The following is a 25172-nucleotide window of genomic DNA, read 5'->3' on the forward strand; positions in this document are numbered from 1 at the left end:
CTATCTAACATACTAAAAATTTTCTCTCTAAAATGCAAACTCTTTCCTCTCTAACATACTAACACTTACCACTCAAACATTTTCTCTCTATCAGACTAATACTTTCCTTTCTAAAACACAAACACTTTCCTCTCTAACACACAATTTTCATCTCCAACACACTAGCACTTTCCTCTCTACATACTAGCACCTTCCACACAAATCACCCTATCCAGCATTCGTTTTCACCGGCATCCTCCTCCACCTCACCAGCCTCCACCAGATACCTGGGTAGTTCTCGTCACCATCTTGGTGTTGCCCCTCTCCCCCACCATCTGGCTGCTTCTCTAGCCAACAGAAAACGTAACAGTTTCGTTCTCCCTCCCTTCCTCGTATTGGTGGTGGGGGAGGGTTCAAGCTCGTACCACAAAAACATCGACAGCACTAGCCATCAAGATCGCCTGGCGTTTCCGGTGAGGGGTGTGAAGGTCTATACCATAAAAATAGAGCCAGACAGCATGAACAATGAAAATGCTATTTTGCTTTTTCTCCACTGTCTTTATTTCTTGCTTATGTAGTGCTCTTGAGTGGTAAAGACAGAAAGATGTAAAAGATATGATTATGAACCTTTGTTTCTGGAGTTTTGTGTAAGTGACATCTTGAAGGCTTCTTGTATACACAACCCAGCCACTTGTGCTACCCTGGGCTCCATCACGTGAACCTCCTTGCCTTCATTAATCTATTTATTGTAGCCAATTATAAGCTTACACCCGGCGCCGGCCTTCACTGGAGTGTGTAAGTATCTCTTCTTGATATTTAAATACGTTTTCGAGACAAATGTGGAGGAAGTTGACTGTCATCTTCTTTGCCCATCCCGGATGGATATCTGGAGTGTTTGCCAGGCTCAACTGGGACCAGTCGTGGTTTACACATTGTAAACATCCAAACATGTATCCATTGCAATAGTAAACACATAGCTATACAAATATTTAGTCTTCGCCCCGACAGCAAATGGTAATGGGCTCGATTCCCGAAAGGAATGGAGGATTGTGTTCCCTCCTCGTGCACTCATCACCGGAGTACACCACGGCGAGTTGAAGTGATGGTGGCACAACCTTTGGATGGACAAACTAACATCCTGCCTTGATGTGGAGTAACCACCATCTGCTGAATGCTAAGAATCAATTTAGCACCTGCCTGGCCACCCTCCACCATAACATAAAAAGTTGTTCTAAAAATAAATAAATATATATATTATATATATATACTGTATATATATATATATATATATATATATATATATATTTCATTAGCCCAATAAAGCACGCGGACTTCTACATACAATCAACACCTCAACCCACCAGGATTCGAACCCACGGCCCACAAGCCTATGACTGTGACCGGGGAACGCTAACCGCTGGACCACCAGGATACTAAAAGCAATCCTAGACTACACACACACACATATATATATATATATATATATATATATATATATATATATATATATATATATATATATATATATATATATATATATATATATATATATATATATATATATATATATATATATATATAGTATATGTTGGTCCAGCAACTAACGTCTCCATGCATGTCCTGGGAGGAATTTTTAATTTATATCACTTCTTGCCAAAGGTTATAAAATTTGGTCTAATTCGCACATAATCTTTGCAATTTAGTCTGGAATCAAGTCTTTTTTTGCTTTGTCTTTTCTGGACAACGTAATTTAGCTTCAGGCTTGGTCCACAAGTTAGTAAAGTCTCACACACACACTTGTATTTAATTTTCATTATCAAACAGGCTGTAATTTACGTTGTTGTTTGAACTCTCCGACTCACCCAAAATTTTGATAAATTCTTATGAGTGTGATTTCAAAGGAAATTAATACATAATTTGTTCTTTGTTTATTTCCATATACATCATACACACCGCATACTACTGCTGCAGTCATTTGTTTACTTACATGTTTGGATCCTGATGCTGGGACTGTTAAGGTCCAGAGACTGGCTGTGCATCCTTCCATCTGGGTCAGTTTGCTCCTCTCATACTCTTCTTTCTTTCGTTATCGTGTGCTTTTCTTCTACTTTCTTTTGCTCCTCGTCGTCTCTGTCTTCCTTGAACCTTCTTCAGCTTCTCACTCTCCTTTCGTTTCGTTCATTCCGCTTGCTTGTTTTTGTATTTTCTTGGTCTCATCCTTTTCTGTCGTCTTCTATTCCTCTTCATTTTTTTCTCACTAGGAAAATGGTTCTCTGGTTTATTCGTTTATATTATACGTTACAATTTCCTGGACAATGTTGCTCCATGAGAGCCGCGTCTCTCACTCCATGACTCCTTCTTGTTAGACTTGCTTTTACATTATTGCTGCCGTGATTTTTCTACCCTTTGGAAGTGCTATTAGTGCAGAATTTTTTTTACAAATGTATGATCCTGTCTTCGAGAAAGCACGTCGCCTTCATCTTATTTAAAGTTCACAGATTAGATGATGTCAAAACATACTTACAGCCGTGTGTATGTTATTTTTACAGTGAATATTAGAAGACTAAAAACAAACACATTTGTCTATTGCATGTTACAAGAATAGCATTAATTGTGTACATATTTTGTTATATTATTATGTTAGGGTGTTGAATTTATTCACATCCGGGGTGACTGTGTGCCCCGGGGCAACCACCCTGGTAAATATAAAATTAGATCTGTTATGATGAATACCTCGTCATAAGTGAACATGGCACACATTCATTACACATATAAATAAATAAATAAATAAATATATATATATATATATATATATATATATATATATATATATATATACTGTATATATATATATATATATATATATATATATATATATATATATATATATATATATATATATATATATATATATATATATATTGTTTTGTTAATAATAGCAGTTTATAATAAATAAATATTCGTTTATTATAATAAACTGGGTTTATTATAATAAAAATAATAATGCGTTAGTACAAAAAATAATCGTTTATTAAGATAAAAATTATATTCGTTCGTGACATTGAAAGTAACAGTCGTTTAAGATAAAATTAATATGAAACAGGATTCGTTTTTTCGTGGATAAGTCACGAATAATTATCCGCTAAATACAGGAAAAGAATAATAAAAAAAATAAAAAAAATGGGGGGGGGGGGGCTACTGTTTTAAGTACAATTTTCTAAGTGACTCTATAGTACTCGGAAGCTCCTGAGATTCATATTTGGACAACACGTGAAGTAAGATACAGGTACAGTATTAAACAAATATATCTCATCACAGAGGATACCGATACTGAAGATTCACCTTTTGTTGTTACAGAAAAAATATTACAATACAGAATATTATCAATACAGTATATTAATATGTATAATAATATTCAATTGCAATAATATATATGTATACTTGTTATAATGTCATTCTTTTTTACAATAATTCTTTGAATACATAAGTTTTTACAAATATGGGAAATGAATCCTTACAGCGAAAAAGAAATGTGTCTTTTACTTCACTGCAAATTTTTTGTTTGTTTTACACAAAAATTTTATCATTTTTCCCATTAAAAATACAACCTTTCTCAATGAGAAAGTATACTACAGTGGAGATTTATTCTTTAGATTACTTTTCAATATCTTTTCGTTTAATTTCTTATTTACAGTACTGTAGTTTTCTCACATTCCAATAATTTACATTACTAATATTGTTTTAAAAATTACATTGTTTTATTACAATATAGAGAATCTTTTCGCTTGATTACATTCTTCAAATTGTGGTTTCTCTCTGTAATTCACATTTTTACACAAATATTAGAATTTCCAATGTTAGTTTTTTCTTTACAATAAACAGCAAGTTTTTATTGACTACATCATTTCTTAACAAATAGGACTATTGTCATAAATTAAGGAAATCATTTCTATTAAGCAAATTTGGTAATACAGGTAACATCTTTTACATTGAAATATTTTCGTAAATAACACTTTTTCGGAGCATGAAGATATACTGTATGAATTTTTTTTTTACATTTGTAAATTATTTTTTTTACATTTTATTTTATTGTACATTTTTTTTCCGGGGGAGGTAAATTACAATATTTTTATTATGGTAAAAGTCCAGAAAATCTCCAAAAACTTATTACTTATTTGACAATAAGATTACACAAACAAATTGTTCTTAAATTATATGAGCAGTGCAAATACACAATCAGACACAAAATCGAATCATAATGAAGGTATACCGTAAAAAATGTTTAGAAACTAGGCAAGGCGGCAAGTGAGTATCGCTGATCACTGAATGTTTGATTTTAGCTGGCACGAACCACTGAGCACTGCCAAAATTACAGACAAAACTGGGTAATTATTAATGCTGTTTGGTTTGTTCCTGCTAAATTCGGACGTAGCTCAGGGATGGTTATTTACATTCACCTACAGGTAAACACTTGCCACTATGACTGATACACAACCATTTTATCAGTGAAAATTCATTTATGTCTTGATTTTCTCTCCGGCAACGAATTTTGACACCAAAAAAGAAAGCTGCAAAACTTTTCTTTGTGTAAGTAAATTGTCAATTTAACAATTAGATGTTGGATCTCTTATGAAAACTTTACCTTGTTTTACATTCAGCTTTTTCGTAATTACAATATTTATTTTACATAAAATTTGTTTTCGTAATTTACATTTCTTTTGTACATTATTTTTATGCAAATTATGTTGTTCTTAACAGTATAATGCTCTAGTAAATAGTTTTCTACATGTTTCTTGTAAAATAAATATATTTTTTACAGTATAAAGATGCATTACATAATGTTCTTTTCGTAATTTGCAGTACATCAGATGATTTCAGTACAGTGGATGCTTTCAACAGTACATCTTTTATTACACTAAAATTTGCTTTAGTTGCTTTTTTATAATTATACAGTACAGCAAAATGGCTGATTTTTATTACATTTTATTTGCAGTAAGAAGTTGCTTTCGTTAATTAATTACATTCATATTCACAGAAAAGCTGCATTTGATAATTAGTTACATTTCATTTACAGTAAATTGGCTGTTTTAGTTAGTTACATATTAATATATAATAATCTAACGTTAGTTACATTAGTTTCTCACAGTAATTGGCTGTCTTCGTATACAGTATTACATTATTTTTATACAGGATTTTTTTTTTTAGTTTCATTAACTTTTTCAAGTAAAAATACAAATTTGTAAATCACATTATAATGATTGTTTTTGTAAATAACATGAGTTAATTACAATGAAGTGGGTACTGTACTTTCATAGAGTGCATTTTTATTTACAGTAAAATTGCTGTTTTCGTAAATCAAACTACAGAAGTTATTTCATCTCAAGACTGCTGTTATTAGTATTCGTCCAGCATGAGCCAAAATTTACATTCGGCTATTTTCAACATACAAACATACAGTATGTTCTATAGAATAATTACCAATCTATTACAGTACATACCACATACTGTCTGATCGATATTATTACTATATCAGATATTGCGTGAAGCATGTCAATCTCTTTATTGATAACAGTAATTTTCAATTCCTTTCTTTGTTACAAACAGTATTTGCATCAATACAATATCATGTAGGATGTAATGTCAGAAGGACTTATATAATCCGACAATTTACAATAAATTTTAACGTTTCAATAATTTTTAATTCGAATTTAACAATTATTAATTCTTGGTTCAACTACTACACTGTTATAGTTATCGCATACAGTAAAGTCCATTATTACAAGTAATTAGATCACTTTAATTACCATCTAATGGAGTACTTGTCAAACTATTGCATTATATATATATATATATATATATATATATATATATATATATATATATATATATATATATATATATATATATATATATATATATATATATATATATATATATATATATATATATATATATATATATATATATATATATATATATACAGTATTATCCCGCCTAAATCGGTTTCACTTAACACGTTTTACCATATACGCGGTGCCTCGCCAGAGCTGAACTTTCACTTAACACGGATTTTTTCCACATATACGCGGTGAGTGTCCGGCTCGAGACGCTATTTTTAGATTTGCCCCACCAGCCACCCTGCCTGACTGCCTGTTTTAGCTCATAAAATTCATACAAATTACCAGGCCAGAATATAATTTACATTGCTGGAATTCTTATAATTTCGTGATCATTTTGAATATAAACATCATATATTTTGCATTAGACATACAAATTTTAGATAAAATGTTTTCTCTTGAGTAAATATGTTATCTTTTGTGCAAAATATATGACATTTATATTCAAAATATTCCTGGTCTTACAAGAAATCCAGCAATGTCAATTATATTATCCTAACTTTAGTTTGAGGTATTATTTATTACTAAAGTTAAATATTCTGGTTATCCCACACATCTCCTTGGGACGGTTGGTGGGGGGTGGGGGGAGGGAGGGACCGACCGACCATCTGTTACCCTGTGAAGAATATTTTTTTTTTTTATTAACTGAATATATTTGTTTTAGCTCATAAAATTCATACAAATTACCCGGTCAGAATATAATTTACATTGCTGGAATTCTTATAATTTGATGATCATTTTGAATATAAACATCATATATTTTGCATTAGACATACAAATTTTAGATAAAATGTTCACTCTGAGTAGATATGTTCTCTTTTGTGCAAAATATATGACATTTATATTCAAAATATTCCTGGTCTTACAAGGAATCCAGCAATGTCAATTATATTATCCTAACTTTAATCTGAGGTATTATTTAATACAAAATGTTAAAATTTATTTTTTTCACCCAACATCTCTTGAAGGGAGGATTGGTGGGGGGTGGGGGGGAGGGTTGGGACTGACCGCGCGGTTGGAAGAGGGGGGAAGGCAAGGTGGGGTACTTTGATTGACAGATAGTGTCGTGAAGAATATTTTTTTTTTTATTAACTGAAGATATTTGTTTTAGCTCATAAAATTCATACAAATTACCCGGTCAGAATATAATTTACATTGTTGGAATTCTTATAATTTGATGATCATTTTGAATATAAACATCATATATTTTGCATTAGACATTATCCTAACTTTAGTTTGAGGTATTATTTATTAAAATTTAGTGGTTTTCCCCAAAAATTTCTCAGAGGAAGAGCCAGCAGTGTAGCGTGAAGAGGGAGGGAGTTGAGTCCATTATTTGAATGGACATTTACTTAGCGACTGTATTTCTCTATTTCTCTTAAGTATTAATTGTGTGCATGTACCATCATAAAATTAAGATGTTATTTTTACTACAACATAGTTATGTGTCTTCAAAAGGGAAGGTAGGTTTGGGGTTCGGGCTGGTTTCTGTGGAATTAATCCCATATGTTCTGTTGTTCACTTAGTTTCACTTAGCATAGGACCCTCTGGGTTCTATTGACAGCATTAAGTGGGTACAACTGTATACATAAATATATATATAAATATATATATATATATATATATATATATATATATATATATATATATATATATATATATATATATATATATATATATATATATATACTGATAACCACTAGGAAGAAAAGTGCTGTGTACATCTGGGTGATCAGCTTGTTTGAGGAGGTGGAGGTCCATGGCAGGTATTAGGTGCCTAATCTTTAAATAGCACGCAGGTCGGTAGTCAGGTCAGAGGGCTTACCTCTGACCTGACTACTGACGTTGAGTGCTATTTAAAATTAGCCATTACTAAACCTGACCGTGAACTGTCCTCTCTGTACTGTACTCACCCTGAAGATGAATTAGAAAGCGACTCGTGTTTTGTGGTTATCAGCCTACTAGATCACGCGCACCTACAGTAATTTACTTGCATATATATATATATATAATATATATATATATATATATATATATATATATATATATATATATATATATATATATATATATATATATATATATATATATATACTGTATACTCTTGACCGCCATTTGGTCTGCAGTCAACATGGCTAGATGATCCAAGGCTACTTTTGAGTTCGATCGTGTTGCGTCACACTCAATACCCTTAACCCCACTTAACCAGTCGAGTTGTCAGTTAGTCAATCAGTTAACCAGACAGTGAGAGTTAGTCAGCAATCTACCAGGTAGTCACGTAGCCATAAACAGAGTTAGTCAGCAACCAAACACTTAGTCACTCTGCTAACCAGTTAGCGAGGCAAAGATGCAGTTATCTATCAGCAAACTACTTAATATGGCAACCAGTCAGCAAAACAGCCATCGAGACAACCATAATAAAAAACAATTGTCAAGCTGCAATGTTTTAGAGTGTAGTGGATTTCTCCCCTACAAAAGCTGTTTGTCGCTGAGTAGCCGACCCCACCAATTCCCCAGTGTATGTCTCGTGGTCTGGGTCAACTAGAGCCGCCATACATCAGACGGGGGCCAACTACTAAGCCACGCCTACCCCCCGCTATTTAAGACCTGACCTCGTAGTGACCTGTCTCTTTCTACCTACACCAACCAGCCAGCCACACCTCTCCTCCGCCTCTGCCTGGCGGCCTCGCTCCTCCGCCTGCCTGGCAGTCCTCTCCCCGCCGGCAGCATGGCGACCCACAAGCTGTCCTTCTCTGAGCGTCCTCACCAACCAGCTCTCTCTACATCACGCTTGTAACCATGCTGCCTTCCCAGCACCAAGCTGCATTGTACATCCAATACAACATGTATATAGAGAGCACATTGTGAGTTTTCCTTTCTCCATTCCATCCTGAGTGTGAACCAAGCATCCCATGCCCCACAAATGGTGACTCCCGGAGATTCGCACTCACAGGATGGAGGAGAAACAGTCTCCAGTCTTCAAGCAACATGGAAGACTGGCATCACACAGGAGCAGCTCTCATCGGCTCTACAACTACTGTCTCTACACATGGGTTAGACACCCTAGAGCAGCTCTGCTTCTCTAAGCAGACACCAGCTCCTCTTCCTGCCCCAAGCACCACGTCTACAACCACATCCTGCCTCAGACGCCGCCCCCGGCCCAACAGTAACCCCTGCCGCCCCTGATGCGGCCTCTGTTCCTGAGTGCGGACCCACACACCCCTCTTTTCTCCCTCAGGTACTCCCTGCTTATGTCCTGCACCCTGCTGCTGTCGTGGACCCAGCTGCTGTCACGAGCCCTAATCCGCTTCTGCTGACGCAGCCCCTGCTCCTGACCCAGGCCCACACACCCCAGCAGGCGCATCTGACGACTCTGTACCTGCCGTGAGGGAAGCACAACATTCATCGCCTCCACACACCCTTTTTCTCCCTCTCTTCTCCCACAGATAGTGTGTATCTAGACAGTTGTATCCAGTGACAGGCTCATCCACGCCATCGCCGTTGTCTCACATGAGGCATGCACCGCCCGTTCTGCCTCACATGTGCTATGCAACCCTGCAGACAAGTCTCCTACACCGCCTGGAGGGAAGGGGGAGTATTGTAGTGGATTTCTCCCCTACAAACGCTGTTTGTCGCTGAGTAACCGACCCCACCAATTCCCCAGTGTATGCCTCATGGTCTGGGTCAACCAGCGCCGCCATACATCACGGAGCGGGGGTCAACTACTAAGCCACGCCTACCCCCCGCTATTTAAGACCTGACCTCGTAGTGACTTGTCTCTTTCTACCTACACCAACCAGCCAGCAACACACCTCCTCCTCCGCCGCTGCCTGGCGGCCCTCGCTCCTCCTCCGCCTGCCTGGCGGTCCTCTCTCCCGCCGGCGAGCATGGCGACCCACAAGCTGTCCTTCTCTGAGCGTCCTCACCAACCAGCTCTCTCTACATCACGCTTGTAACCATGCTGCCTTCCCAGCACCAAGCTGCATTGTACATCCAATACAACATGTATATAGAGAGCACATTGTGAGTTTCCTTTCTCCATTCCATCCTGAGTGTGAATCAAACATCCCATACCCCACAAGAGCAAGATCCTATCGTCCACCCCTCGCCTTTCATCCGTCCCTAACAACAATTAAGGATCACACACATGAATAGGTTACTACGATAGTAATGTACATTAATAAGTGGACCTCTGAATTATTATGTCATATCGCAGTACAGAAAAAAGGATGCACTGTATTGAAGTTACTTATGGAGTCTGGGTTAGAGGCTATGTGTTAAAAAGTGTGAAGAGACGACGTCATTCGTTGGTTCGTCTGGGTCAAGCTCTCAAGTAAACAAGAGTGCGCGCCAAAGATAAGTTTTATTGGTCCATTATGTAATAAGCCGGGCAGCCGATAGGACAAATCTCAACGATTAGTCAAAAGAAACCGGAAGTTCTCTCAACGATCTCCAAATTGTCTCAATAGAAACAGCAAATTATCTCACCGACCAACAGGAGAAACAGTTAAATTCTCTCAACGACCAACAGGAGATAGTAAATTATCTCAAAGACCAAGAGGAGAAATAGTAAGTTCTCTCAATGACAAACAGGAGACACTAAATTATCAAGACCAACAGGAAACAGTAAATTTTTCAACGACCAACATGAAAAACAGTAAATCATATAACCCACCAACAGGAGAAACAGTAAATTCTCTCAACAACCAACAGGGGAAACAGTAAATTGCCTCAACGACCAACAGGAGTAACAGTAAATTATCTCAATGACCATCAGGAAAAACAGTAAATTATCTCAACGACCAACAGGAGAAAACAGTAAATTATCTCAACGACCAACAGAAAACACAGTAAATTAACTCAACGACCAACAGTAAATTATCTTAACGACCAACAGGAGAAAACAGTAAATTCTCTCAACGACCAACAGAAAAAACAGTAAATTATCTCAACGACCAACAGAAAAAACAGTAAATTAACTCAACGACCAACAGTAAATTATCTTAACGACCAACAGGAGTAACAGTAAATTATCTCAATGACCAGCAGGAGAAACAGTAAATTATCTCAGCGACCAACAGGAAAAACAGTAAATTATCTTAACGATCAACAGTAAATTCTCACGACGACCAACAGCAGAAGCCGTAAATTACCTCAACAACCAACAGGAAAAACAGAAAATTCTCTCAACGATAACAGGAATAACAGTAAATAACTCAAAGATCAATAGTAAATTAACTCAACGACCAACAGGAAAAACAGTAGATTTCCTCAACGACCAACAGGAAAAACAGTAAATTAACTCAACGATCACCAGTAAATTATCTTAACGACCAACAGGAAAAACAGTAAATTATCTTAACGATCACCAGTAAATTATCTTAACGACCAACAGGAAAAACAGTAAATTATCTTAACGATCACCAGTAAATTATCTTAACGACCAACAGGAAAAACAGTAAATTATCTTAACGATCAACAGCAAAGCAGTAAATTATCTCAACGACCACCAGGGGAATTAGTAAATTATCTCAATGACCATCAGGAAAAACAGTAAATTAACTCAACGACCAACAGGAAAAACAGTAAATTATCTTAACGACCAACAGGAAAAACAGTAAATTAACTCAACGATCACCAGTAAATTATCTTAACGACCAACAGGAAAAACAGTAAATTATCTTAACGATCAACAGGAGAAACAGTAAATTCTCTCAACGACCACCAGGAAAAACAGTAAATTATCTTAACGATCAACAGCAAAGCAGTAAATTATCTCAACGACCACCAGGGGAATTAGTAAATTATCTCAACGACCAACAGGAAAAACAGTAAATTTCCTCAAAGATCAACAGGAGAAACAGTAAATTATCTCAACGACCAACAGGAGAATCAGTAAATTCTCTCAAAGACCAACAAGACCTATGTAACTCCACAAATGCTATTCTGTATCAACTAGCAGATAACCTTTTCTGATGTGTAAGTTAACATACGTATCAACATTGACTACATACTAAACTATGTGTGTAAGTGTCTGGCTGGCCGTGTTGTGGGTTGGGGTCACGCTGTTTGGAGTATAATGGAGGGTGTGGATCCCCTTGTCACATACACATTCAACATCCACTTGGCCCCATATACACACCAACACCTACTTGACCCCACCTACCTACACACCAACACCTACTTGGCCCCATCTACCTACACACCAACACCTACTTGGCCCCACCTACCTACACACCAACACCTACTTGGCCCCATCTACCTACACACCAACACCTACTTGGCCCCATCTACCTACACACCAACACCTACTTGGCCCCACCTACCTACACACCAACACCTACTTGGCCCCATCTACCTACACACCAACACCTACTTGGCCCCACCTACCTACACACCAACACCTACTTGGCCCTCTCCTCCTTGTTTCCTACGATGCTGATGCTCAACACACAACTCATGGTGACCCTAATTCGTGTCATCTGCTAACTGCTTTATACACATTTGCCTGTCCTGGTAACTTGAACGTATAATATTTAAAGACGGGGACTGCAAGGTGGTAGCCAGAATAAAATAAATCAAGTGGGCATCACTGAACCATGTGGTCTGCTGATTCTGACTGCAGCCAACTAAATTATTTTTGTTCACATCATGTTCCTATTACAATAAATATGTAATGCCCACTTCTTGATTGTCTTGATTGCTAATTACCCCCTCGGTGTGATGTCTTTCTTCTACTCTATTCTGGCTACCAACACACGATATTTATTCAGCTGGGGAAGTTCCATCTCGTAGTCAAGGAGTTAACTAAACTTCGCTGCTTCTACAAGATATACAGTAGATTCAAACATTCATAATCTTTGCTCATAAATTCCCCCTTTTGCATAGGAACACCTTACTTGGAACATGAATTCATCCCACTCTTCTTTTATTGTAACTGAAGTATTTTCATCTGGCTAGCACTAGACGCTTACACTCGGCTGAAGAAACCACATTGGCATTGTGAAAGCGTTATCCTGCATCGCAATCTCTAACTGATGTACAATTTCTGTCCTCACATCTATTATCCCCGCCCCCCACAGAACGATGTCTACCCTTAAACACCCTCACACTCCCGCTCACTAGCGAATGCTTCGAATTCACGTTTCAAGAGTTTGGGATTAACAACTCAGGGAAAGAATGGATTACCAACACCAAGTGATAAACGCGGGAGTGGAGCTAACGGTATATATGAAATAGTCTTTCATGAGGCAGTTCACACAACATGTTAGTTTGTGGACACCTTGGTGCTGGTGCTGACCATGGAAAAGCAGAATAGTGCGGTCGAGAGGATGAAGCACTCGCCTACCATCCTAAGGGTCGCAGGTTTGCACCCAAGGCACCCATTATCTTCCATTCAACTGTGATTGGGTACCTAACTTCACAATTAAGAAAAGTGAAGGCGGTCGAGTGCAGTACAGAATTGAACAAGCTGCCTTCTTGTGTGTATGTGTGTATATATATATATATATATATATATATATATATATATATATATATATATATATATATATATATATATATATATATACCGGACTCAATTGATATACCATCAATATTAATGTTGTCTGGGTCACATTCACCGGCAATGACGAACACTCAAACTTCCTTTGTTTGGTCTAGCACAGCCGCGGTGAACAGCAGACCAGGACCTGCCCTCTGAACACCTCTCGTCTTGTTAAAGCTGACCATGCACGCCCGGAGAGAGTGAAAGAGAGAAAGAGGGGGAAAGGAACAGACATAGAGAGCAGAACAAAGAGGGGAGGCAGAAGAAAGTGAGGAAAATCAAGTGAGACCTTAGAGAGAGAGAGAGAGAGAGAGAGAGAGAGAGAGAGAGAGAGAGAGAGAGAGAGAGAGAGAGAGAGACTTGACATTTCCCTGGGCCAGTCATGCATGAGTTAGGTCAAGTTACGACAAGTTACGAACTGACCTTCACGCCTTGGGAACTGAACCATCATATGAGGTTAAAACTGAGTAAGAAGGGTTAGTCAGAATAAGGTAATGAGGTAATGATGTGCTAGAATGAGGAGTGTGGGGGTTATACCGAGAATGTTATTGTGAAGTGGATGCTGTGACTTTTCAATGATATACTTGTGCGAAGTTTGTCTTGCTTTCTTCACATGAAAACAAAGAGCCGGAACAGGTTGGACGTGTTATCTGATGCTACATTGACCGCTATCCACCATCAACCCTCTGAGTGAAACATAAAATTTGTTTTTGAGCTGTAAATATGCTTCCATCAATCTTATGATCTCAGTTGATGATCCAGGTAGCCAGTTAATAACAGGGTAATGATTATAATTGTTTGGTAACCACTGCCTTAGATGGAAGCCTTATGAACTTCCATATATAAAAATTACGAAGCTCAAACCAAAGGAGTGAAAATTTGGACACCTGGCCCGGATTACCTTAAGCCTTGAGGTATCAAACGTTAAAAGTGGTTTCTCCCCAACTAGGTATGAAATTTTACGGAACTTGTTCACTCAAACTAAAACATAGATGGAGGCCTGACAATCAATCAATTACCGATGAGCAAACGAAATTATGGAGAATGAAATGAAAGAAATGATGGATGGAGAGAAGCACAAGTGTGTGTACAGTATACAGCCATGGTCTGCCCACCCCAGGACTCCGCGTCCGCCACTATCATCTCTGTCAGGATATGTGATATACAGCTAACCGCAAGTTTCACAACCTCGTTAGTGCAACTAGGAATGATACCTAATACGTTGTGACGTGATGCAATGAAAATATTCTTATCATGAAAACCGTACGTGATCAAATGATGCCGCTTGAGTGAGTGAATAGCATTTGTTGGTGTTTTTAGTTAAGTTTTATTGGGTTAATGGTAAATTAATTTTATCTGGTTGGTGTATTTATAGTTATTCAAATCATTACGCATAATAATCTGTGTATGTGTATACTATCTCCACGTTAGCACACTACTGTTGAAGATGCCGTCACCATATGGAAATCACTGTACAAGTAGTTTATTCTTGTACAGTATTCTGGCCCTGACGTTCCTGAACACTGTACTTAAAACTCATATAATTTTATTTTATCTTTCTGATAATTTACTTGAACTGTGTTAAGCTTCCTGTGTTGACAGTTGTGTTCGTGTAAATTGAGCTGCTCTGCCTGTGTCACGATTTTTTAGGGTTTATCTTACGCACGTTCAGGGGAGTAACACTGCTAAGGTTGGTCCTAGCATAAGAACAACTTATTTCTCACAAACATGTGGTTTGAGCAATAAATCACTTTCCATAATCAGCGATGAAAGTTAAACTAAATTGTTTCATCTTTATTGCAAAAGCTGTTATGTTGAGTTTATTTATAACCCATTTCATAAATGGAAGTTTTATAGAACTGCAACGTCATCAAATCTACATCTTACAAAGTTTTCAGTAGAAACCATGTTTTTTATTCCTTAGGAACATGCAAGGTATAATGATAACTTTATACCTTGGGGACAGCGAGGCTAGACCGAGTGCAGACAGCGCGGCGGCCACCACACCCCTTGTCCTGCGGCAAGTTAGCAGCAGCTAGTAGGACCTGTCAGCCAGGATTCGCCTCACTTTATGGATCGATCTAGTTAACACCCACCCAGAAGTCAAGTTTATTTGTTTGTTCTCCTTGGGCTGGCGTCTCTGTTGATAAAATATCTAAGCTAGTTTTGTCAGGAGACCAAAGATTTACAGTCGTTTACACGCATGACGACACCAGGGTTATGCCATGAGCTCCTCTCGTTCCTTGCAAGCGAGCTAAAAACAGAAGAATTGTACCGATTTGGGGGGAACTTGGCAGAAGGATTGGGTGTGAACCAAGCAAGCTTTGGGTGAATGCGTTATTTTGCTTCATCTCTTTAAGTAACTGTGTGTGTGTGTGTGTGTGTGTGTGTGTGTGTGTGTGTGTGTGTGTGTGTGTGTGTGTGTGTGTGTGTGAACATTAATCGAAATAAGTTTTAACCCATTGAATGACGGGATTCTCTCGGCTGAATAAAGTACCTAAGTGCGACACCACTAAAGACAATGTAAGCTCGAGGATACTATATCACGAGATGGGTGAAAGTTATGAAGGACGGTAACAATTTACACACCTTAAACAATGCGCTTGAGAGACAGGGAGTACCAAGACGATGTGGTATGTTGCCAACTACAGTACAGTACAGTATACCTGCATGTATATTGAAGATTGATGGCACGATATTACGGGGAGTGAGACAAGGAGTGCAAAGACTGCACGATATGCTACCTGTACTAACTTAACAACAATTACATGGAATTGCATTGTTCACGGCTACTGAAGGTGTAGAGGAGAACTCCAAGATGGCGTAAAGTGTTGTAATCAAAGTGTTGACACACGGGGTAACTGACATTATTGAGTATTTTGGGGTTAATTTTTTTTTTGAAAAATTCTGCGAACGAGGAAATTAATTTTACCAGAGTAGTGTAACATACGTAAACAGTGGATCAGATCATGGTCACCCTTATTTAGTCACTATCATCGTAGTTACTTTAAGTGTGATTACACAAATATTTTGTTTAAACCTGCCATTACGCACCTGTATACAAGAGTGCACGAGTATACATAAATACTCGTAATAGGCATATTGGTACTCACGGGGTTCATAAAAATAGTCCCATGAATAAATAACTAAATATTGCTATGGGTACAATAGTCTGAGTTGAACACAAAAGTAGTCATAGATACATTAGAGTGACTATGGGTAGATAAAAGATTGATATATACGGAATTAAAAATATATTCGTAAATGTACACAAAAGTGATCCTTCGGAAACATTAGGTAAATGTTTGAAAGGTACACATACATTACATAAAAGTGGTCGTGCTGACACATACAGGTCGACACATAAGTGTTCGTACTGACATATAGGTGCTTACTTGGACACACAAAAGTGCTTGTGCTGACACATAAGTGATCCTAAGGAGGCATATTAGTGTTACTGGGGCTTGTGCCGGTGTTGGATTATTCTAACACGTATACAAATGTGCTCGCATGGACATAAAACTGCACGTCATGGTCCCCAAAGTGATACATCTCCAGCGACAGGCAACAAACAGTACAATTACTTGCTCTACAAGCTCACCATTTATTCCACAAATTAGAAAGAGTACAAGTAATAATAAAGTAATATACGGCCCTGCATTTTTTTTTTTAATATGCTAGTTCCATACGTCCCTTCAATACTGTACAGTGTGCAAATTAGCCTAATTCCTTCACTACGGCGTCGCTGTACGTTACACCTTTAGTATAGTAACAAATGTGAATATGGTACATAATATTCAGTAGTTGTTCAGTTGTGTGACAAGTGTTAGTCCGATTAAATCTAGCATTATATATATCCAATTTATTTTCATCCTAAACATTTCACGATCCTCTCACAGTATTAACTAAATGATGTTGCTCACAGATGCGAAATTCCCAGAGTAAGGCAACACTATTCCAGTATGAACACGAACACTTTTGGCTCAGGATGATAATGTAGACGAAACATGATGGTTCATGCCTGCAAGGCCCTTCGTGCTTGGAAAGGCAAACACCTTAGTTCATCTAACTCTGAAGAAGTCTGAAAATAATCAATGTACGTTTATACTTTCCAATCATCGCATTCAGACCATCGATAATTTGTGATTTGCACAATTTAACAAATTGTATATTGAAAAAAATATATAATAATTAAGAACAAAGTTTCTTTGCCTAACAAGAATTTGGTCTTACTGATGACTCACCTACTTGTACCGAGCCTGCCATCAGACTCACGACGCCCGTTTTATTTTTGTGTAAAAACTATCCACCCATACTCTGAGTTTTGGCATTTCCTTTACAGTATACGACGGAAAATGCCCACTTTTACGTATTCTAATAATACTCATTTCATTTTTGTGGTCTGGCTTGCATAGATAACCGATAAGAAAGTTGAATGTGTCTGCCGGACAAGATGTGTACCGAGTGAAAACATTTTATGAAATCAATAAACTGATTATGTCAGCAAAAGTGAATTGTTCCACACTATTTCAGTTACAATATAATTCATATAAATGAACTCAGTAATTTTGTTTTCAATACATTATTAACGGGAATTCTTCATATTCAACATGATTTACGATTCTAGAAGTCATGTAAAAATATGAAACTGTCGAAACATTCTGAAACGTACTTAAGTCTGGTTTTGTAAGTCATTCTGCAAATAAAAACAGGTTGGGAGGCTTATTCTGTTCTCAGGCCAGATTTCAAGGTGACTTCTTTAGGATAAGCAAAAGGACATTATTCTTCCAAGTGAAAAAGACTACTTACATTTTTTATTAGTTAAAAGCTTGCGCAAAATGTCGTGGGCTGTGTTCACTTCTGTAATTATCAGATTTATCTTTACTGGTCTCTACATTATTATATCAGTATAACTTACACTTTGTACAATAAACTTGCTTCCATGATATATTTCTGGGCACTAAGGTGGAAGAGCGCGATTATTGAGTGGATTGTGTTGAGAGCACGAAGTGTTTCTCCTTGTGACCCCAATGTGGTGCATCTCAGTCCGCCTGGCACCTCGCCACATAGAGAAGTTTTACGTCTTCAAGCTGCCACCTTGAGATCATCCCACTCCTTTTTTTCATCTTGTTGCCTATACCCTTTTCCTCTTAATCCCACACGGTCCTCACCCCTCCCCTATCCCGTCACGTGAAATCCCCCACCTCCCTTTTCCTCTAAACCGAAACCGACTCCTTGGCTGCCGACATGGCCCTCACCCCTCCCCCTTATCACCACTCACCCGACAGGATAAACACAGATTTCCACGGCGACCCACTACCACGTAAGCAGAAGGTGCAAGACAAAGAAGAAAGTAAACTTGCTTATCTAATGTGGCTAAACCCCATTAGTATCTGCATACGCATTCGAATCACATCAATATTAACCCCAGCTTATTTATTAACCGTGTTAATACTAACCTAACATAGTCTAACTTAAGGCCCCCGCCCCTCAGGAGACGTTACGGTGGCTAATCTTAGGGTGAAATAAATTGGGTTGCCTAATGTTTAGGTGAACCACGTCATTTTTTCAGGGTGCATGCAAACAAGCATGATCAACTTTATAAACACGGGCAATCAAGAGTGATAAGGCAACGAGCAGTTCTCGGAAGAAATGTGTATTCTTAATGAAGTCCTGCTGTGTTAACAGCTTACAAGTTAAACAAACTCTGTCACTACGATCCAATTTAAGCTCCCAGTGCACCATTACGAGCTAAGGTAAACTGACAATGCACCGGTACGGACCAATTTAAGCTCAGTGCGCCCATACGTACTAATTGAACTCACCGTGCATAGCTACAAATTAAATAAGCTCTAATTGAGCCATTGCAAACCAAATGAACTCAAGTGTGCCTCCTCAAGCCAATTTAGGTCAAAGTGCCTCATTACTCACAAGCTAATTAAGGTCAAAGTGCGCCATTAAAAACTAGTAAGTCCAATGTACGCCATCCCAAAAACTTAAGCTCTAAGTGCACCATTACAAACCAGATAAGTTCAAAATTTCCTACTGAGTCATGTATGTCCCAAATGCCCAGCTACTAAACAAATACCAGTCCACAGCACACTAAACCCAAATGCTGCCGAAAGCACACAGCCAACGTCATGTTCCCTTAATAAAAATACTGAAATAATTATCAATAAGGACGAACACTCCTGAAGGTAAACACTGACAACTATCCTGGAAATTATACGGGCTACCTGGGCCAGATTTCAATTCACCCCATGCAGAATGCTGAGTTCATGCTTGCCTTCGCAAAAGTGAGATTGTAAACCAGAAAGGTATTGAACGAAAGAATCATTATCAAATATTTCAGAGGCGGATCCAGGAGAGTCCAGACCCCCCTTTTCATCAGAAAAATTCAATGCTTTTCCCTTAATGCAGTAAAGTACTCAGGCGTTTTTGTATAATAAAAAAAATTACTATTGACCTCAGAATATCTCATATGAAGTGCACATGGCATCAAAATGCCCATGATATTGGTCAGATTAAAATAAAAATAAATTCTGGGGCTTACAGCCCCCCCCCCCCCAAAAAAAAATTAAAGCTGTGCACGCCATGTTCTCTCACCCACTACTTCTTGAACCGACCCCCTTTTTTTATTCCTTGATCCGCCCCTATATAATTTAATTTCTCAGACATAATAGTATATAGATGCAAAAAATACAGGTACAGTAATGATAACAAACAAAATCGAAGTGTGACAATAATGCTGGTAAAAAAATGGTAGTTATAAACTGTAATAATAACAACGGCTTGCTCACACAGTTTATACATTAATTCAATTACTCGTGAAAACTTGACTGAAATATGTGAACCTCATCGTTATTTAAGACCTATTATACTTACCTACTAAAATAAAATGCCCTGAAACACCATAGACAATTACAAAACAAAATGGAATATAAATCGAGATGAAGTACTGAGATAACATCAGCACTGACAGCTATTACTAAGTAGTTAATTTCAGGCACAACTGTCTGATTACAGTATTGTATAGACCTTACAGCACGTATAAACTGGGAAGGGAAAGTGGTGTCACATGCTCCGACTCAAAATGGGAAATTTTCCCTACCTCTTAATACAATGACATATTCGTGAGAGCGAACATTAAGTTCCAAATATATCGAGGTTTTTTTTAAACAGTTATGTTGAGGAAAATTGCGAAAGGCGATTGGTGCATTTTCTTCGCTGTATAAAAGCAGAAAATTTTCAATATGATCGTAACTGCCAGGGTAAAACACCTTGCATACCATGTGATCAGAAGCCTATACTAGATCAGAGGAGTATAACCTCGCCAAAACCGGTCGATTTTTTCCTGACAGGGGGAGGGCTCTCATAAACCTTGAGCAGATAGATACCCAGACATCAGTTGGCGGCCCTCAAATTGTTCATGGGGAAGGGTACCATTTACGAACACACACACACACACACACACACACACACACACACACACACACACACACACACACACGAAACAGAGAATAAACTTTCATGTCTAAGACCACCTCCTACCCCAGCTACTGTCTGGCGTGTGGTTGTATACTTTCATGGTTATATTTTCGATGAGCAACAGGTATGAAGGACCTGTAAACATTACTAGGATTCTACACCACGAGCATCATAAATGTTTGTTTCCTCTCATGGAAGACCTAGTATGGAAATAAAAAAATCTTACAAAAATTTTACAATAAATCGAATAGATAAAAATCGAACAAGTCTGAAATATTGCAAAATGTCCTTTATTATTGTACATGCAATACTTATGCAATACAGTATGTTATGTCAAGCAAAGATTCCGATATTAAGCAAACTATGAATAGTGGAATTCCATGAGTTCACGTTGCTAAAAACACTTAGTATATTACTATTGTATATACTAACTTGAGCATTCCGCTTGATCTATTGTGCTGTATTACAACTAAAACACACTTTGCAGAATAAAAATTTAATATCTACATTAACGGTTCTTATATCCATTAAAATAAAGTGCGCTTGACCATATACTGTAATAAAGTTGAATCCCATTAACTATTTTTGTAACTTGTACTAATTTCATACTGCACGAAGTTCTCAGCAATGACTAAAACTTACATATAATTAGTTAATACTATATTATATTTGAAAATATGCGAATTGAGTTAAAAATAAATGTAAGCCACACATACTCTCCTGACTGTATCAACCCAAGAGTGGACGCTGGCGCCCCTCCGACACTGCAGTATTGAGAAGGAATATAAATTTGCTTAATTACAAGTACAGTACCACGGAACAAAAAAACTAACTGACTAGGATTCAAATTCACCATCAGAAACTACTCTCAAGCTCGAGGAAGGTTTGCAAACAATGTATGGAACGCAAAACGAATTCCTCGTTGCAAATAAAAATTGATCAATTACAAATTAGAGGTTAACAAACGCAAGCTAAGGCAATTTTACTCCCTCAACTCACTCCCCTATAAATTGAAAATTAAAATATTAACATAATTTGTTGTTTGGGCCTGTATCATGCTCTATTTTAGTCTCAGTTTAACCCGTAGAAATACGGCGGTATATGGGCCAAACACTAAAAACATACATTTGAGTAAACTCTCTCTCTCTCTCTCTCTCTCTCTCTCTCTCTCTCTCTCTCTCTATATATATATATATATATATATATATATATATATATATATATATATATATATATATATATATATATATATATATATATATATATATATATATATATATATATATATATATATATATATATATATATATATATATATATATATATATATATATATATATAATTTCAGCAATGGACTTGTTACGTGGAAAGCGTAGTTTTATAATGAAGAGGAGAACCAGGGTAAACACAAACATCTTGAAGTAGGGCTTCTTTTAATTGCTAACGTTTCGGAAATAATCCTTTTCCATCATCAGAGCCTAAAAATTTTGAAAAAGTTAAAAAATACAGGTGATATACAATAAAAACATAATATTATACGAAAATTTACCTACGATAAACTTCAAAACTTTTTAGGCTCTGATGATGGAAAAGGATTATTTCCGAAACGTTAGCAATTAAAAGAAGCCCTACTTCAAGATGTTTGTGTTTACCCTGGTTCTCCTCTTCATATATATATATATATATATATATATATATATATATATATATATATATATATATATATATATATATATATATATATATATATACGGCATCCAAACCCATTTATACCTGTATCAAGATGTCCGTGCTGTGTCTGGTCAGATTAATGAACAAAAAATCCTTAAAATTAGGCATTTTTGTGACCTGTTATTACAGTAAATGACAAAAAATATATATCCTTTTGAAAATCAGCGAGTAGCGTTATTCTGTGCTTTAATCGTAAGCTTGGTCTAAATGTAATCGTCTATAAGCTTAAAATATAGAAGTATGCTTTAAGGAAGTTTGAACTTGACCTCGTCAAAAAATGCCAAAATGAAATACGTACAGTAAATCGGCTTTGGGGGAACTGAACCACGGTAAAACCTGTCAAATTTTAAGTTACGATAATTGGCTCAGAATTCAAATGGTAAAAAAAAAACTCTCCCTGTCCAAATGCGACGTACAGCAATTAACAAACTCAGCGAGGAGCCAGTGCAGAATCGTATAATTTTAAAATGGCCGCAACAAGACGACAATGCCGACGCTTTACTGAGGAGTAAAGACGCTAAAGGTGATACTGACCATAATTGGCAGATTCGTAGAAGAGCAGTGGGATCAGCTCAGCTCTGCAACCTTGGCTGTTCTCTGGAGTTCAAGCACCTGCCATACAACATGCAGGGGATATGGGGACTAGGTTACCGCTCGCCCCAGTCCAGTCTCACCTGCTTAATGATACCAACGAGACCATCAGAAATTCGTAAATATCATAAAATTTACATAAGCACTACCTAAATGGTTAAAGGCAAGAAAAGAGCGAGACAGATTAAAATGTCAAATACATATTTTTCATTAAACCATTTTTCATGAAGTAATGTATATTTTTTTCGTTGTCTGTAGTCACCAGTACGGAGGGTACATTCTGTCGCCATTAAAATGAAGTCACCAAATGGTGGTTGGAGGTTTGATGGACCAGCTCACAGATGGTATGGCAATATCACATACAAGTAGAAACAGCCTGCAACATAAAGCGGAAATATCCAAGTTGAATATACTGTATACTCAAATACGGCGATTATTCCTCTGCATCCAGTTTTTTTTAAACTAATTACAGGTTTTACTTTATAAACTAGATGGCTTAACTAGCATTTATTCTTTTTTTTATAAGTCCATATCACTCCTCGTGAATTATTTTAACAATTTCAAAGGTACGCATACTTTGCTAAGGTGATGCAACTTGCCATAATTTACCTCTTACCAACACAACGTCGCATTAAGTCGTGCCATCTATCTTAATGACGCGACTTTACCAAATCCAGGTATGATAATTTTAGAAAATATACATAGTATACAAAAACGACAGTTATATACCTGTTGAGGGAATTCTTGGTCTTCTCATGTGGGACCTAAAATTTTGATCACAGCTTCTTGGAAAATCAGTGATGGAAACTTTGTTCAGGTGATGCTCACAATTTTCTGCTGTAGGTTGCTGCCACAACTTGCTCAGCTGAAAGAACACGATCCACGTATTTTTTTCTCAAACGAAAAACCCAAGCAGCAGGTAAGATGATATCACAAACAGGGGAGTGGAGGCAAGAGAGTACGGAGCACACCCTCCTCTGATGGTGGAAAATTCCCCTCTGACAGGCAGCGGAGCCGGAGCGTTTGCCGACTCGGCTGGGGCCCCCGTCTCTCACCTCACTTGCCACCACGCGAGTATTTTTTTCCCTAGAATGAACATGGATTTGTTCAGAGAGGCACTTTCCTCCTTCACTAAATCTAAACAAACTTGTTCCATCTACCCTGACTACGCTTTCAGGCAGAATATAAAATCGTAAATACTAATATTTAATTTTTCTTTAAATAGTAAAATTTTATTTGAAAATTTCCAAGCCAAATTTACCTCGGCTATGTCACAAGTGATAGTGTGCTATTAGTAATTGTGAAGTTCAGCAGTCTGATTTTGTTGTTTACCCTGGGAAAAATATTGATGACGCTGGGTTTTGAGAAGCGGTCACAAGTGAAGGCTCCTCCCTCCGCCGGCGCACCCGCCCACACACATACATACATACACACGTACACGCTGGTTCACTGTCCCGTATCTTACCTGACCAGACAGCTAATATATCCTCTATCTAACTTTTGAATACATATTTAAAAATAAATATTAATAGTAAATTAGAGGATTCCGAGTAAATCCTGTACTTAAAATAGATCGATATCGACTCGTGTACGCTTAGTCTTTGGTATTGTTGCCAACATTACTAGCTACATGTACGCAACGTGCGCAAACACTGAGTTTTCTGTTTGCCTTACCATCCTCAAGTGTTACGTATTGCGTCAGTTCCCAAATGACTAGTAGGCGTTGCTACGGATTACGAGTGTTTGACAGAGACAGCAGATGTAACACGGAGGAACAGACCAAGGGCAGGGAGCGCGTGGCGGCGCGAGTCCACGTGAGTCACAGATGTCAGCCCTGAATTCTGCTGGTTCACGCTACCTAAAATCATTGTTATGAATCTCCTACACCTTCTTTTTCAATATTTACTCTTTAACATATGTACAATATTGTACTGGATGTG

General features: G+C 37.4%; 1 protein-coding gene across 3 annotated transcripts in view; it reads right to left on the minus strand.

Annotated features, from left to right (window-relative positions):
* Window positions 1-24245, minus strand: part of LOC121857807 (organic cation transporter protein-like) — a 167583-nt gene extending 143338 nt beyond the window's left edge. For 2 of the 3 annotated variants that reach the window (XM_042354042.1, XM_042354040.1), the window contains exon 1: window positions 23962-24245. The gene's annotated coding sequence lies outside the window, so the exon portion shown is untranslated. Of the gene's footprint in view, window positions 1-23175; window positions 23316-23961 lie in introns of all 3 variants that reach the window. The other variant, XM_042354041.1, reaches the window with a different exon arrangement.
* Window positions 24246-25172: the final 927 nt, after the last annotated feature.

Source organism: Homarus americanus, unplaced genomic scaffold, assembly GCF_018991925.1.
Source record: "Homarus americanus isolate GMGI-L3 unplaced genomic scaffold, GMGI_Hamer_2.0 scaffold16712, whole genome shotgun sequence".
In the NCBI taxonomy this organism is placed as follows: domain Eukaryota; kingdom Metazoa; phylum Arthropoda; class Malacostraca; order Decapoda; family Nephropidae; genus Homarus; species Homarus americanus.